Below are 13,507 nucleotides of genomic sequence, written 5' to 3' on the forward strand. Positions count from 1 at the left end.
CTTTGGAACCCCCTAGAAATATAAAAACAAAAATACAGCTGTTTCGCCCCAATGCTGCATGAACCACTGCACGAACCATTGCTCGAACCAAGGTTCGTTGTTTCATCGGCTGAATAAACTGCAGTAAACATTCGCTTACTCCTTAAATTAGGAAGCACTGGCTCACGCGCGTACGTGCAAACAGATCTCACTCAATGACGGCGAATACTCGCTGTCACAGCGTTGGCGTGACGAAGGGCGCGACCGAACGCTTCTGCTGCCTCTTCCGTCAAAGCGTCTCCGCAACATTGCGTTATCTGAGCGCCCCCCCGCCCCTCCCCCCAGCTTTGCGTCCATTGGAAATTATCACCAAAACAGAGCGAGGGTGGCGCAAGACCGGGCTAGAGCAACGGCTAGAGGAGGAGAAGCGCGCTAAACTAGCGCATCCCTTTCCCGGCTTGCGCGCGTTTTATCACGTGACCTCCTATAGATACTTGGGGCGCCCATCGAGCCCGGCTCAGCCTCAAACACTTCCTTTAACGCGCACAGCCAACGGCGCGGGATAAGATCTTATCGCACTTGACTTTATACAAAAGCTCACGGTAACACCGACAGATATATTTCGACGGTTGTGTCCATATAATTGCTATCGCAAAATTCGCAATAAATAGAAATTTTCACTAAGGACCAACCACGCTGCTTCTCCATGTCGTGAGAGAGCGGTGAACGATAGTTCTAGAAAATGTGTTGCTAAATCTCCGCCAAATGACTACGCTCGCATTTGGTGACAACGGCACACAGTCGCAAGAACTTGTGGAGGAAATACCGGAGTTCTGGCAGCTTCAGGTGCACTAGATCATTCAGTAACATGGGCGGCTTTGTAGTTCTACCTCACATCAGAGCAAACTGCACTCGACAGAAATAAAGGGCAGCCGCACCGTTATAGCTAAGCAAATTAAGGACAATTACGCCGCGTCTTCACACTTCGAGCATGCTCCGACAGCCCCCCGATAGATATTTCAAACGTAACCACGCTCGGACGGGCAAATTTTGCTTCTGCCAAGTGAACGTAGCGGGCATTTCAACACGCGTGTTAAATTCATGGCTGTTTCATTCGTGAGCATTACTTAAGTGACGTAAAATTATCAGTGAACAAAACAGTTTTCATTTCAACGCGAGGAAACAAAACCGAAACTAGCGCAACTGTTTTGCTCAGTTGTGCAGATACAAAATGATCCAAAGCCGAAGCCGTCAATAGCATGACGCCATTTTAAAGTTGCGTTGTATCACGCGCGAGTGCGTTGTCGTTGAGTGGTTCTGAAATCGCTGCGTTAGGGGCGACTGCAACCAAGCGTTGCGGCAAGTTACGGTGGGAGCTTCTGTCCGTGCTGTGTGATTGCGACGAGGGGACCGCCGCCAGCAGCAGCGTATCGCCGATTTCGTCTTTCGGTTTGCACTGCATCTTTCATTGTGATATGGGAGATCGCAACGGACAGAGACGACCAGATGCATACGAACCACTACCAGCGGGGACCTGTGACCTGTGCCATATTTCTCTTAACGTCTCAGGTAAGCATATCAGCTTTTGTTCCGAGTTTACAAACGGCACCGACTCGGCCCTTCCGGTATGGCTACATTTTGCGCCACGTTTCTCTTGGCAGTTCACAGACGTTTCTTGGGCATGCGTGCGCGTATGTATGCGAAAATACTACTGGCAGACGGAAGCCTCAGGAGAGCATCTGAAATTATTGCAAAGCTGTACTGCCAGGAGAAACACCGTTCTTAACGACTCCGGTGACGAGTGGCCTGTCGCATCGAAAAATCCGTATAATATCAAGTACTGCGTAACTTGTAGATACAGTACTAGCACCAGTGTGACTTTCGCTGGCGAAGACAGGTAGTCGAAAAGACAGCTTGTGTATTCTGAAGATTTACTAGCGCTTTAGGTATATTACCGCGAATAATAAAAGCGCTACAACGCTGTATGGCAGTGTCAGGCGATGTGGCAGCACAGATACCTTAAGAGCGGTAAAGCGGCTGCATGCACAAGCGAACAGACACAGCGCTTTAAAAGCGCTGAAACAGAAAAAAATTTATGTGCATTTGGCTGTAAGTAGAAAACACAAAACACGTTAGCTGACAATCTAAGCCGATGTATAATGTTATTATTTTTATGTAATCTTTATTTTCATGGTGGTAAATATTTAAAAGCATGAATTTGCTGCAACCTTTATATAGTAAATCCTACCAGGCGTACAAAACCTGGCTGTGTTATGCACAGAAGTTGTATTCCTACTGGATTTTCTATTTTGAGTCCGGTGTTTTATGAAAAAGAGGGTCTTTTTATTAGTAGTCTTATGTTCTTAATGAGAGCAGCATTCCGGGCAAGTTGGTAATCCATTGCTTAAAAGTATACTTAAATCCATTGCGCTTGGTGTGTCTTCTTTCACGTCCGTGTCGTTTTTTATGTCGCGCAATAACTTTTAAGTCTTATGTTAGTGCAGATATTTGGCAAGCAGGAATGAATTGTTTGCAAAGTGGTACCTCCTGGTGATCTGCATATAAACCCAAGTTTATCCTGCCTTGGCTATTGTAATGTGCATATAACAATTTTAAGTATATACTGCTGTCGCATAATTTGTAAAAGTACAAGGCTATGATTATTTTACTGTTTTCATGCAGAAATACCTTTCTTTCTTGTACCAAGAAATGCTCACAGCATTGAATGAAATGAAGTGTGGTGTATTATTCTACTAATTTAATAAAGGAAATTTCGTCTGCACTGCATCAGAGATTAGTTTACTTTCTTTTACTAAACAATGCGTTATCTCCTCTGCTACTGCTGTTCTGTGTATTTTTGTAATTTTGAAATGCACTTTATTTTAGGTATTCAAGAAATGCCAACATCCAGAAGACGCCATCTTATCCAGCACGTTATGGGTGAGACAGATCGTAGCAGGCACTTTCGCATATCTCATTAGCATATGATGCTATTTGTTGTAATTTTTGTGTCCACTTTCCTGGCCTTTATTCATTTCAGCATTATTGTGCAAAGGGTAATACTTTTACATCGAGATAGAGTAATTGTCCAAAGGAGAAACATGGCTGGAGGAGACGGCACACATAAGCCTCCTTTGTCCGTATCTCTATGTTGCGCAGTTACTCTGTCATTGTCTACCAACAAGCCCAAGTTCTTCATCAGCTACATTTACTAATTATCCGTTATTACAATTTCATTGATACAACATTGAAAGTACAGAGGTGCACAGGAAGACAGAGACTTGAAATGATGAAGAGCTGTAGAACAAGGAGCATCGCTGGAGCCAATGTTTCGACAAAGAGAAGGAGATAAGTTTTCTTGTCAAAACATTAGCTCCAGTAAAATTTCTTGTTCTATCACTATTTATGATTAAAAGACAGCATTATTGCTCTTGCTGCAGTATTATGCATTATGGAATAAAAATTAGCAGGGTTAAATGTCAGGAATGTGAAATTTCTTGTGTATTTTAATGCTACAGCGAAAGCCAGAAAAACAAGATGTAGGGAACCACATTGTTATTTGTCACTACCCAGTTTGGCCAGCTTCATCAGAGCATGCACTTTGTTGCATTATCGACCACTGGAATTCATTAATTGAATTGCTTCGTGATTACCTATATTTAGAGATGCTGAACTTGTTTTAATGCAGCTTAACATAGTGCGTGTAAAAAATATACAATGACATTTTAAGAGGCTTGCAGTTGACTAGCAGATCATTTGATGGTATGAGCTCGGGTTTCCACTGAGCTTCCATGCACAAATCGGATGCACATTCTTTTTTTTTCATTGCCTGGATTTTCATAAGCATAAGTACCATTTCTTCTTTGTCAATGTTCTAGTTGTGTTGTAGGACCTAACTGTTTACATTTATTTGTATTGGTATCCATGTTACACAGACAGCTGAATTTTTCTTGTAAATTGTGACATGGTAGGACTAAGAGCATTTGTGCAAGTCTGCTGCAGGTACACTCTGGTGGCTCCCGCCCCTGCATCCTACCACCACTGTGTCCTGACTACGTCCACTAGAGAGTTCGAAGCCTTTGGCGGCTCCTGCCACTGCGTCCTGCCACCACCGTGTCCTGACTACGTCCACTAGGGAGTTGGCAGCCTTCGTGATGATGCCAAGCAGGCTGGAAGCCGGCAGAAAGATTAAGGTAAATACGTGTGATTAAGTGGCAACTTTTTGAGTGAAGTGGCTTGTAGCCACTCAGCAATGAAAGAGTTAACTTCAAAGCAGTTTAGACTCCCTGCTATCTGTGCAGGGATGCTCAAGTCCACGCAGTTTGCCTTAGCCGCCAAAAGGCTATGAGGATTACACGAAATGCGCTGCAAATTTTGAAACCAGTAGGAGGCCACATGTACAATTTTTTTCCTTGCTTAACAAAAAACTGCTCTGATAAAGCTTTAGCAATCTAAAAACAATACAATGTACACTCATACATGGTAGTGGGCATAAATTTACTAGGACTGCCTCAATAGTAAGTATGCCGATAAACACACCAAAACTGACTTTTTTTGCTAGTTCATCCTCATCTCTGTGCACTGCTGCATAATTTATGTTCCTGAAACCAGTTTTTGCATGCAGCACAACTCCTAAATATGTGGATTACATAAATTTGCAGCTTTGCTGTAAGCCAGATTCATGAAAATAAAGTTAATAGGCCATTTTGTCCATTTTTAATGACCCATAATAAACTGAGCAGTGGCTAATAAGCAGTTCAATTTTTGGTGTAAGGCCTCTCTTTATTGTCCTGAAAAATTTGGCCTCCTTAATGAAGGAACCAATTTTTCTGCTATGCCTTTTATGATGCATAGATTGGTGCATTACACAAAATCTCACTTAGTGCTTGCGCCAGTAAAAAAACCTTTTATGTTAAGTATTTCTTGAAATTAACATTTGCACTATATTGAAGGGCCTCCAGTTTTTCAAAAAAAAATTTCAAGTGGTCGTGTGCCAGGTTGGTACAGCTCGCATGGAATAGCCTACTTACACAAATAGGGAGGGCCATGCCCTCCGTGGTTGCTCAGTGGCTATGGTGTTGGGCTGCTGAGCACGAGGTCGCGTGATCGAACCCCTACCACGGCGGCCGCATTTCGATAGGGTTGAAATGCGAAAACACCCATGTACTTAGATTTAGGTGCACATTAAAGAACCCCAGGTGGTCGAACTTTCCGGAGTCCTCCACTACGGCGTGCCTCATGATCAGAAAGTGGTTTTAGCAAGTAAAACCCCATAATTTTAAGTTTTTTTAGGGAGGGCGAAGTAAACTTGACTTTATGTTAAGATACTGTTATTGATCTACAAAAGACAAAATGAAACATTCCATCCTATAAGCAGCTCTTCACACTCATTTACACTTTTGCACATTTTTATACCTGAAGTCTGGTGGCTTGTGTCTGTTTTCATTATCTGCTATGTGCCGATGGTAAACTTCAGGTTTGCCCTATGGTGAAGAATATTGTGGTGCTTATAGATATCGATCTATGTTTTTCAGGTTGCCTCGAAATTTTACCAAAGCCGTACCACACACTCGGGCCAGGCCTTTTTGCAAACGGCGTATAACCAAGCTCAACGCATGAGTGTCGAGTGAGTCTGGAGATCAAGGCAACCTGCTGTGCAACCAGCATGCAACCTTTGGTGACCCCTCTACATGTTCCACCTATTTCACAGCTGCACCTCAGCTGCAACTTATCCAAACAGCATCACCAACTGTGGTCACTCATCGAACCATGGATGAATGTTGGGGTGGAGTGATTTGAAGAGACATTCTATTTGTCTCTTCAAATTCTTAGCAAATACTTGTGTTATTATAATTAATATGTGTCTTTAGTGCCTAGTTTTTAATGGTTCCTTTCTATTAGAATTCTCACCATCGATTCCTGGTATTATAATGTATGTCTTTATGCCCAGTTTTTCGTAGTTGTTTCGTACTTGTGTATGTAATTGATAGGTTCATACTTGTTATACAGAAGGCTAAAATGCAAACTTACAGCATTTTTTTTCTTTCTTTTGATAATCTACAGCACTGCAAAGTGTTCAAGAAATGTAACCTAACATGGGCTCTTGTGCAGGAAAAATTTAAGAGCAATATAGAGTACTTATTTCAAACACCCATTATTCTTGGAAAAGTCAAGAATATAGGAGCACAAAAAAGAAAATATTAAACTAGAGAAACATGAGTTCCCCTCATAAGTCTGATAATAATGCGACTTCCTTTCACTGCAAAGATACCAGTAATGTACTCACATACAAGGTTTCAAACAAGAAAGCTATGATGCCCTTGGCATTTCTCAGTGCCTAATTGCCACACTGACGAATGTAAAAGGCATCGTAGGTTTCATGCACACATTGGTTGTGTTACACTTTTGAGTATTGCATTTCTCAAACACAAAGGTTTACAGCAGTGCTTTAAATAGCAAGTGCATTTCCTAATTTATTAGTACAAGAGTAACAGTACAGATCATGTAAAAATTATTTTACAGACTATATGTCCATGGATGCACGCTTCTGATGACATAGCAGTGACGTGTTCGTGGGATGAATGTCTTTATTTCAGATTTAAATATTGGCTTCCAGGTCTGGGTTAGTCTCCTACACTGAGTAGTCTAAGTCAGAGCCCATTTACTAGAGAAAGTGAATTAAACTAGGAATTATAAACATCAAAAGGTCTTGTTTAGGACACCAATTAGACAATCAGCAAGGTTCTTTGGTTATTCATTTCCAAATTTGTGAGGATATATTTTGACTGGTTTCAATATTGTGAGAACAAATATTTGTTTATTGTCACACTAGAGTTGGCTGCCCCCATTTGTATACAGCCCCTTTACAGGCTAAAAATTCTGTGTGTTACCCTATTTACTCGCATAATGGTCGCACTTTAAAAAAAAAATTGACTCAAATTCAGGGGTGCGATCATTACGCTGGTTAAATTTCTCGCAAAAAGAAAAAAATATATTATCTGGCATTTACTACGGGATGACAACAGGTCAACAAATAGGCGGCTGCTGCTGTATGTAGTGCAGGACACGAAAAAAAATGGTGGCCGGCAGAGCAAGCCGAACGCGCTGAATGCGTTTTTCTTCTCGTGAGAATGCGTTTTTCTTCTCGTGAGTACATTACAGTGCATTCAAACAGTTTCTTCCATATTAGTAATGAATAACATCGGCAAGTTTGCGGCAATAACATAGCCATGCCCACTTTGAGGGGACAGAGATGGGCACGCTTAGCTCTGCCAGTGACATAGGAACACATGGTGGGCATGCTGCGGAAACTGCGGCATTTGTCTTCACCACTATCCTAATGTGGCACGTTTCCGCTAAGGGTGGGCGAATATCTTAGCTGCGTTACAAACGTCGGCGAATGAATAGGGTACACTTCTAACGTATCGGTGTAAACGTGGCTGCTATCATTGCCGCTCGCGATTTGTTGCGTGCCCACATGTGCAGATGAGAAGAACCGAAAGACGCCTTTTTTGTTGTTTTTGTTGACCACAACCATTACAAAGCCTACACATAATAAAGGAAAGTTTGGTTGTAGCTTTTTTTTGTCGTAGAAGTGCAGAAAGTGATGAAAGGAATGAAATGGGGCATCTGCTTAAGAAAGTTTGTTGCATGCAGTCTGCTTGGTTTGTCTTGAAGAGTCGTTCACATAGCAGTCGACAGATGGTAAGCGCGATCATAATTAGCTAGATTTGGCACATGACACATCGCTGCGGCAAGTTCGGGGTGAAATGGTTACATGGGAAATAAAAAAATTGAATTTTGACGACAAAATTTAGGAGTGCGATCATTACGCGAGCGCAGTCATTATGCGAGTAAATACGGTAATAGGCTGTTTTTGGTTTCGTGCACTCTATGTTAAGGGATGCAAATGGTGACATACAACAGAATGCAAAAATGACTAATGAATTCAAGCAGGGCATGGGGCTTTTTAGGCAGATGCGTGCGTGTGCTATTTATAAAGCTCCCCATGGTATGCCTGAAGGCATTTTCTAACACTTTGGTAGAATACACTGACACCCCCTTATTAACTCTTCGAAACAACTCTTTTATATATTTGTACTAGAGATTTGAATATACTGTCATTCATAAAGTGTTTTATTAGATTTGAATTGTCATTTATTTTTGTGTAGCTGCTGTTTTTCAGTTATGTCCTACACAGTGGCAAAATATTTTTGTGGGCACTTTCCTGTGTATAAAATTTTCAGAAATAGCTTCATGCTGTATCTTATTTAGCTACTCGTATACTGCAAAGTGGTGATACCTATCCAGACGGCTTGTGCAATTACTGGAACTATGCAAAAATATATTAGGCCACATTAAATAATTTTACAGATTGCAATTTCAATTAGATATCAGCATTCTGCATATCTTGAAGAGTACGTATGCCAAATTTCGAAGTATAGGACAACTATAAGTGCATAAGGTTATTCTCATGCTATTGTGAGAAAATGTTTTTGAAGTATATTCAATAGTTTTTTTTTCACAATAGCATGAGAAGTGTGCAAGATTAGTAGGCAGGCCTCTCTGCCTGCCTACTAATTTTGCATACTTCTAGTAACTTTACATGTTCTTTGAATAGATATCGGCACTTTGCAGTCTACAAAGAGCTGAGGTAGCTACAGCACACTGCTTTTTGTGAAAATTTACACAAGAAAGTGCCCGCAAAGGTCAGTGTATTTTCCCATTGTGTAGGACATAACTCAAGAAGCAGCTAAAGAAATACTAATGACATATATGACATCTGCATGAAGAACTCTACAATTTGCTCTCTTTTCAAGCCTCTAGCACGAATAATAAGACTGTTTCGAGTGATATTAAATCAGCAAAACATGCCCCTTGCTATAGTGACCTACAACATAGAAACACAAATTGAACGCAAGTCTTTTTGTTGAAGCGACTCTGGGCTGTCTTCCCAAGGGCTTCTCTTAAACACTGAAATTTCCTGCATTTACCAGAAGTGCAATACTCAAATGTTTGTGTATGTGCAATTGGTATTAGCAAACTAACAGAAAAAAGGACAGTTCTGTGAAATGAAGAATTGACTATAACTTTGTTCGACATTTACATTTTGACTCCATATCTTTGTTTTGTGCTTTGTACTGAGTGTTTCAGCAGTGACTGCCGCTAAAAATTGCACATAACTGCTTCATGACAATGCGACAATTTTCGCTAACAGAAATTTATAGCAGTGGCAGGCATTATAATTACCGTACTCAATAACGTCTAGTTTGTAAGAACTCAGACTAGCACCAGTTCCGAGATACACAACCCAAAAAGACATGATCAGATAGGTTTATCTTCCACACAGAATTGTCCCATAAAGCTTACAAAATGTTTTGTGGCAAAGTAATATCTGCAACAGCAAAGCATGTTCCACCAAGTATGGCGATAAATATTTCAGAGCTGTCAGTCTGAGGACTCCTACAAACTAACAATACCTTCAGCACTGACTAGCCTCAATAATAGGAGGTCAGCCATTTTGCTGAAATTAATAAAACTTCAATTATTGTGATCTTGTTTACGAAAACATTTGCAATTGTAATTCAGTTCTAGTATCTGTCACTTTTGTAAATATTTTCCAACTAGTTTTTCAGACTACAATTTTTGGTAATAGAGGTATTCATTGCAGAAAGATCTAGTACATGGCACTTAATAATAAAGGTACTGGTCATCGTAGACTTTCTGTTGCACAGCTGTTTCTCGAAATCTGAAAGGATGTACCCGCCTCCTTATGTTAGCTAGAAACGGAAATCTGTCAGTATGTTTTGTTTAAAATACAGCTGATCAACCCGATAGTTAGGCTGCTTGCCAAATATAAATTATAACGATAATAGTGAAGGACCATAATAACGGAGTGATGCTGACTCATAACTATGCCCAGCTACATTCACGCAGCTGTGCCATACAATGTGCATGTGTTCAGAAGAGCCAAATGCCCCAGAGAGAAAGCAACAGTAACTCATTGTTTGTCATCTTGTTCAAGCAGATTATGCGCTAGCTGTAATTTATGCTCAGTAAATACATAAATCAGTCATGTCAGGTGTCTTACTTTAGGTTGCAAGTTCGAAGTTCTTGTAATCTTGCTGGTTTTCATTTTGTTTTCTTTGTGAGAATGAGTCACTTGGTTGCCTTCGCACATATTCTCAAAACTGTTTCATCACTGGGAATCAGGAAATTTAATTTGCATATGAAATTCCCAGTTACTAATTTGGTAGGCTTTGAGCTTAATTCTCTTATCTTTTATATGTTTATCTACCAAGTAGTCTTATCGTTCATTGAAACATATCCATGTAATGCAGAGAGGGCACCCAAATTATAAATATCTCTTCTTGCTTTCTACCCTGCTCTGGTGTTTTCAAAACCTAGCATTTGTGCAATGGCCTGTCTGCAGAAAAGTAGTAAAGTGGCTAAATTTAAAGGTCAACAACATAATTAAGATACAAAGCAAAAATATAAGTTCGCAATTGTCCCCCATAACGAGAGTTCTGCTTAGAATTTTAAAAAAATTGACATCCTGCTGTGGTGTGAGAATTGCTTTGGGTTCCAAGGGGACTACGTAGCACCTGTACTAGTGTGTACAAAGCAAAAAAAAGATCACTCCAGATTGGAGCGGCAGTGAGAAGTCGAGCACAGATGCTTTATTTCACGCACCACTAATGTGGTTTATCATCTGCTCCTGTTGTATGGGAATGCATACATTGGGAAGACAATCCTTTGCGCCATTGTTACCTTAGCGGGACACCAGAGAAAGGTAGAAATCGAGAACAGGTATTCACACTTGGTTGCCCACAGTGTGTTATTTGGATGTGTTTCACTCTACAAAAGACTACTGTGGTAGGTAATCATAATGACAAAGACAAAAGAATTAAAAGAGGTATGTGTCCGTCATCCGTCCGTGACCTCCAGTGTTTATAGAAACACTTCTTTGTGTATATGTGCCAAGCCGTAGGGAGGCTTTACGTAACTCAGTCATGCTTGCTAAGCTAAAGATTGGAATAAGGAAAAATCACAAGAACATTGTATGAGTGATTTATAAATGTGGCACCTAAAGTAACTTATTCATGTATGTCCTGAGGATAGATTACAGCCAGTGCATAATGTGCTCTTACAGCATGACTTGTGATGAGTAAAAGAAGCCTTCCTCACATCTTCCTCTTTGTTTCTTTTGGATCTTTGTGCACTATGTGTATTGTTACGGCTGTGTGCATGCAACTGGGTATAGTTTGTTTATGTGTTCTGCTTCCTCTCTTGTACTCATCATTCATGCGCTATCTTTGCCGTAACAAAATACAGCTGCCTGTGCTACTTATTTTGTCAACATGTTTGCATTATGGAAAGTTTTGTATTAGCGGTTATTTCTACCTGTGAAATTTTCTGTGTCAGCTATTTTACTTAGTCTTGCAAAAGTATGCTTCTCAACATAAATAAATGATCAGTGTGAGTGTTGCTGTATTTATTTTTGTAATTTTGTCAGTTATGAGGTTTTTATACACTGTTGCATGTTGTATGACAGAATAAAATTTGTGCACAACTTTTTAATGTGGTGTTTTTCAGATCAATTTTCATCACGCTAACATGCACAAATTGTGTGGGAAAAAGTGCCAACAAGAGTACCATAAGGTAAGACAGCTGTTTTTACTATTAGACTGGATTATCAATTGCCAACCAGTTGTTTTCAGCAAGCATAGCATAATGCATAGATAATGTAATCTAAGTTGGAATATTGTTTTTATTGCAGTTCATTATATGGGTCTCCTTTGTACATAAGTGCAGCCTCTCTTATTTGTTATGTGTAGCTTACTTGCTTAGAATGTTAAGTCGTAAGTAAAGTCTTTTAGAACAGGGAAATAGGTTGAACTTATGAATATTTTGACATATTATAAGAGACTTGTGCGATGGTGAATTAACCTTCTACATGAGTTACATAATACTTTGGGGTCTCGTTATGGTTCTGAGTGGCATTGCAGTGTCATGCATATGCAGCTGCAGGCTACATATTGGATATTTATTTAAGACTGTTTTGCTTAGTTGGCTATTGATTCCAGTTTAATGGTAAAGAGAACTGTCTTGCTTTCATAGTGATTCTGTGCTGACTTAAACATTTGAATTTTCCAGAAGACAGTAACAAAGATTGATGAAATATTAACTTTTTCTTGCTAACCTGCCATGTGCTTTTTGTCAAGTTTACTGTGGATTCTTTTTATCCTATGTTGTCTTTTCATAGTAGTCTTCTTGAGAACTAGCCGTAGTCGTATGTACTTACAGCAAGAGTTGTTGACACATTTTGAAAACCGGCTCGACACTGCCATCCAAGAGTGAAACGACTTGCAAGAGGCCGCATTTGCCGCTAGCATTTGCAAGAGGCCGGCACCACGCACTAAGGGTAACTTGACATACATGGTGGAGTCATCAGACTCATCTAGAACAGTTACCTGACTCATTCTTGCAGTGTTCACGTGACACTTTATCTTGAGTCGTTCGACTCATTTAGAATTGTTAACGGACTCCCTCAGCACTAGTCTTGTAACCCTTTTGAGAGGGTATAGGCGACTATTACAACAGAGTATGCATGACTATTGTGTGCAGAGTCACGCGACCACCTTGTATTGAGCACAGATAGTCTCGGGACTCTCTGCCAAAAGAGAGTTCGGGTGTCTCCCACAAAGTGAGTCGTATACGTGACGAGTCCAGACTCTTCGAAAAGAGTAAGGGATACTCTTTTTTTTCTTAGTGTGTTCGCCGGAAATTTCGACGATCACCTTAGGCGGCTTGCAACATTGTTAGAAGCCATCAAGTCGTCAGGGCTCACTCTGAAGCCGGAAAAGTGCCGTTTCGCTTACGATGAGCTTTTGTTCCTAGGCCACGTGATCAGCAAATCAGGAGTACGCCCCGACCCACAGAAGACAGCTGCCATCGCAAAGTTCCCGCAGCCAACCGACAAGAAGGCAGTGCGTAGATTCCTTGGCATGTGTGCCTACTATAGGCGCTTTCTCAAGGACTTTTCACGCATCGCGGAGCCGCTAACACATCTAACCAAATTTGATGTCGCGTTCAAGTGGGAAACGCCTCAGGCGAAGGCATTTCAAGAACTCAAACGACGCATGCAGTCGCCGCCGGTACTTGCACACTTCGACGAGGACGCCGATACCGAAATCCACACTGACGCCAGTAGCCTAGGCCTCGGTGCCGTCCTAGTACAGAGGAAAGAAGGACTTGAAAGGGTGATATCGTATGCTAGCCGGTCGCTGTCAAAAGCGAAAAGCAACTATTCTACGACTGAAAAGGAATGCCTCGCCTTCATTTGGGCTACAGCTAAATTCCGCCCTTACCTCTATGGCAGGCCATTCAAAGTAGTCAGTGATTATCACGCATTGTGTTGGCTAGCTAACTTAAAGGACCCTTCAGGACGGCTGGTGCGGTGGAGCCTCAGACTACAAGAATATGAGGTCACGGCAATATACAAGTCCGGAAGAAAACGCTCCGACGC

General features: G+C 41.0%; 1 protein-coding gene and 1 long non-coding RNA gene across 3 annotated transcripts in view; both read left to right on the forward strand.

The window, feature by feature from the left end:
• The window catches only part of LOC135921120 (4-pyridoxate dehydrogenase-like), a 337,516-nt gene that overhangs the window by 25,368 nt on the left and 298,641 nt on the right, over positions 1 to 13,507 (forward strand). The gene's annotated exons all lie outside the window — the stretch shown is intronic.
• LOC135921106 (uncharacterized) lies at positions 1,275 to 11,641 on the forward strand. Of its 2 annotated transcripts, XR_010570456.2 has the most exons (5): positions 1,275 to 1,548; positions 2,866 to 2,919; positions 3,982 to 4,172; positions 5,514 to 5,605; positions 11,575 to 11,641. It is a non-coding gene; the product is annotated as an uncharacterized lncRNA (long non-coding RNA). The 2 variants fall into 2 exon arrangements; XR_010570454.2 differs by lacking the exon at positions 11,575 to 11,641 and having other exon boundaries at positions 5,514 to 5,848.

The sequence above is a fragment of the Dermacentor albipictus genome, chromosome 2 (assembly GCF_038994185.2).
Source record: "Dermacentor albipictus isolate Rhodes 1998 colony chromosome 2, USDA_Dalb.pri_finalv2, whole genome shotgun sequence".
NCBI lineage: Eukaryota > Metazoa > Arthropoda > Arachnida > Ixodida > Ixodidae > Dermacentor > Dermacentor albipictus.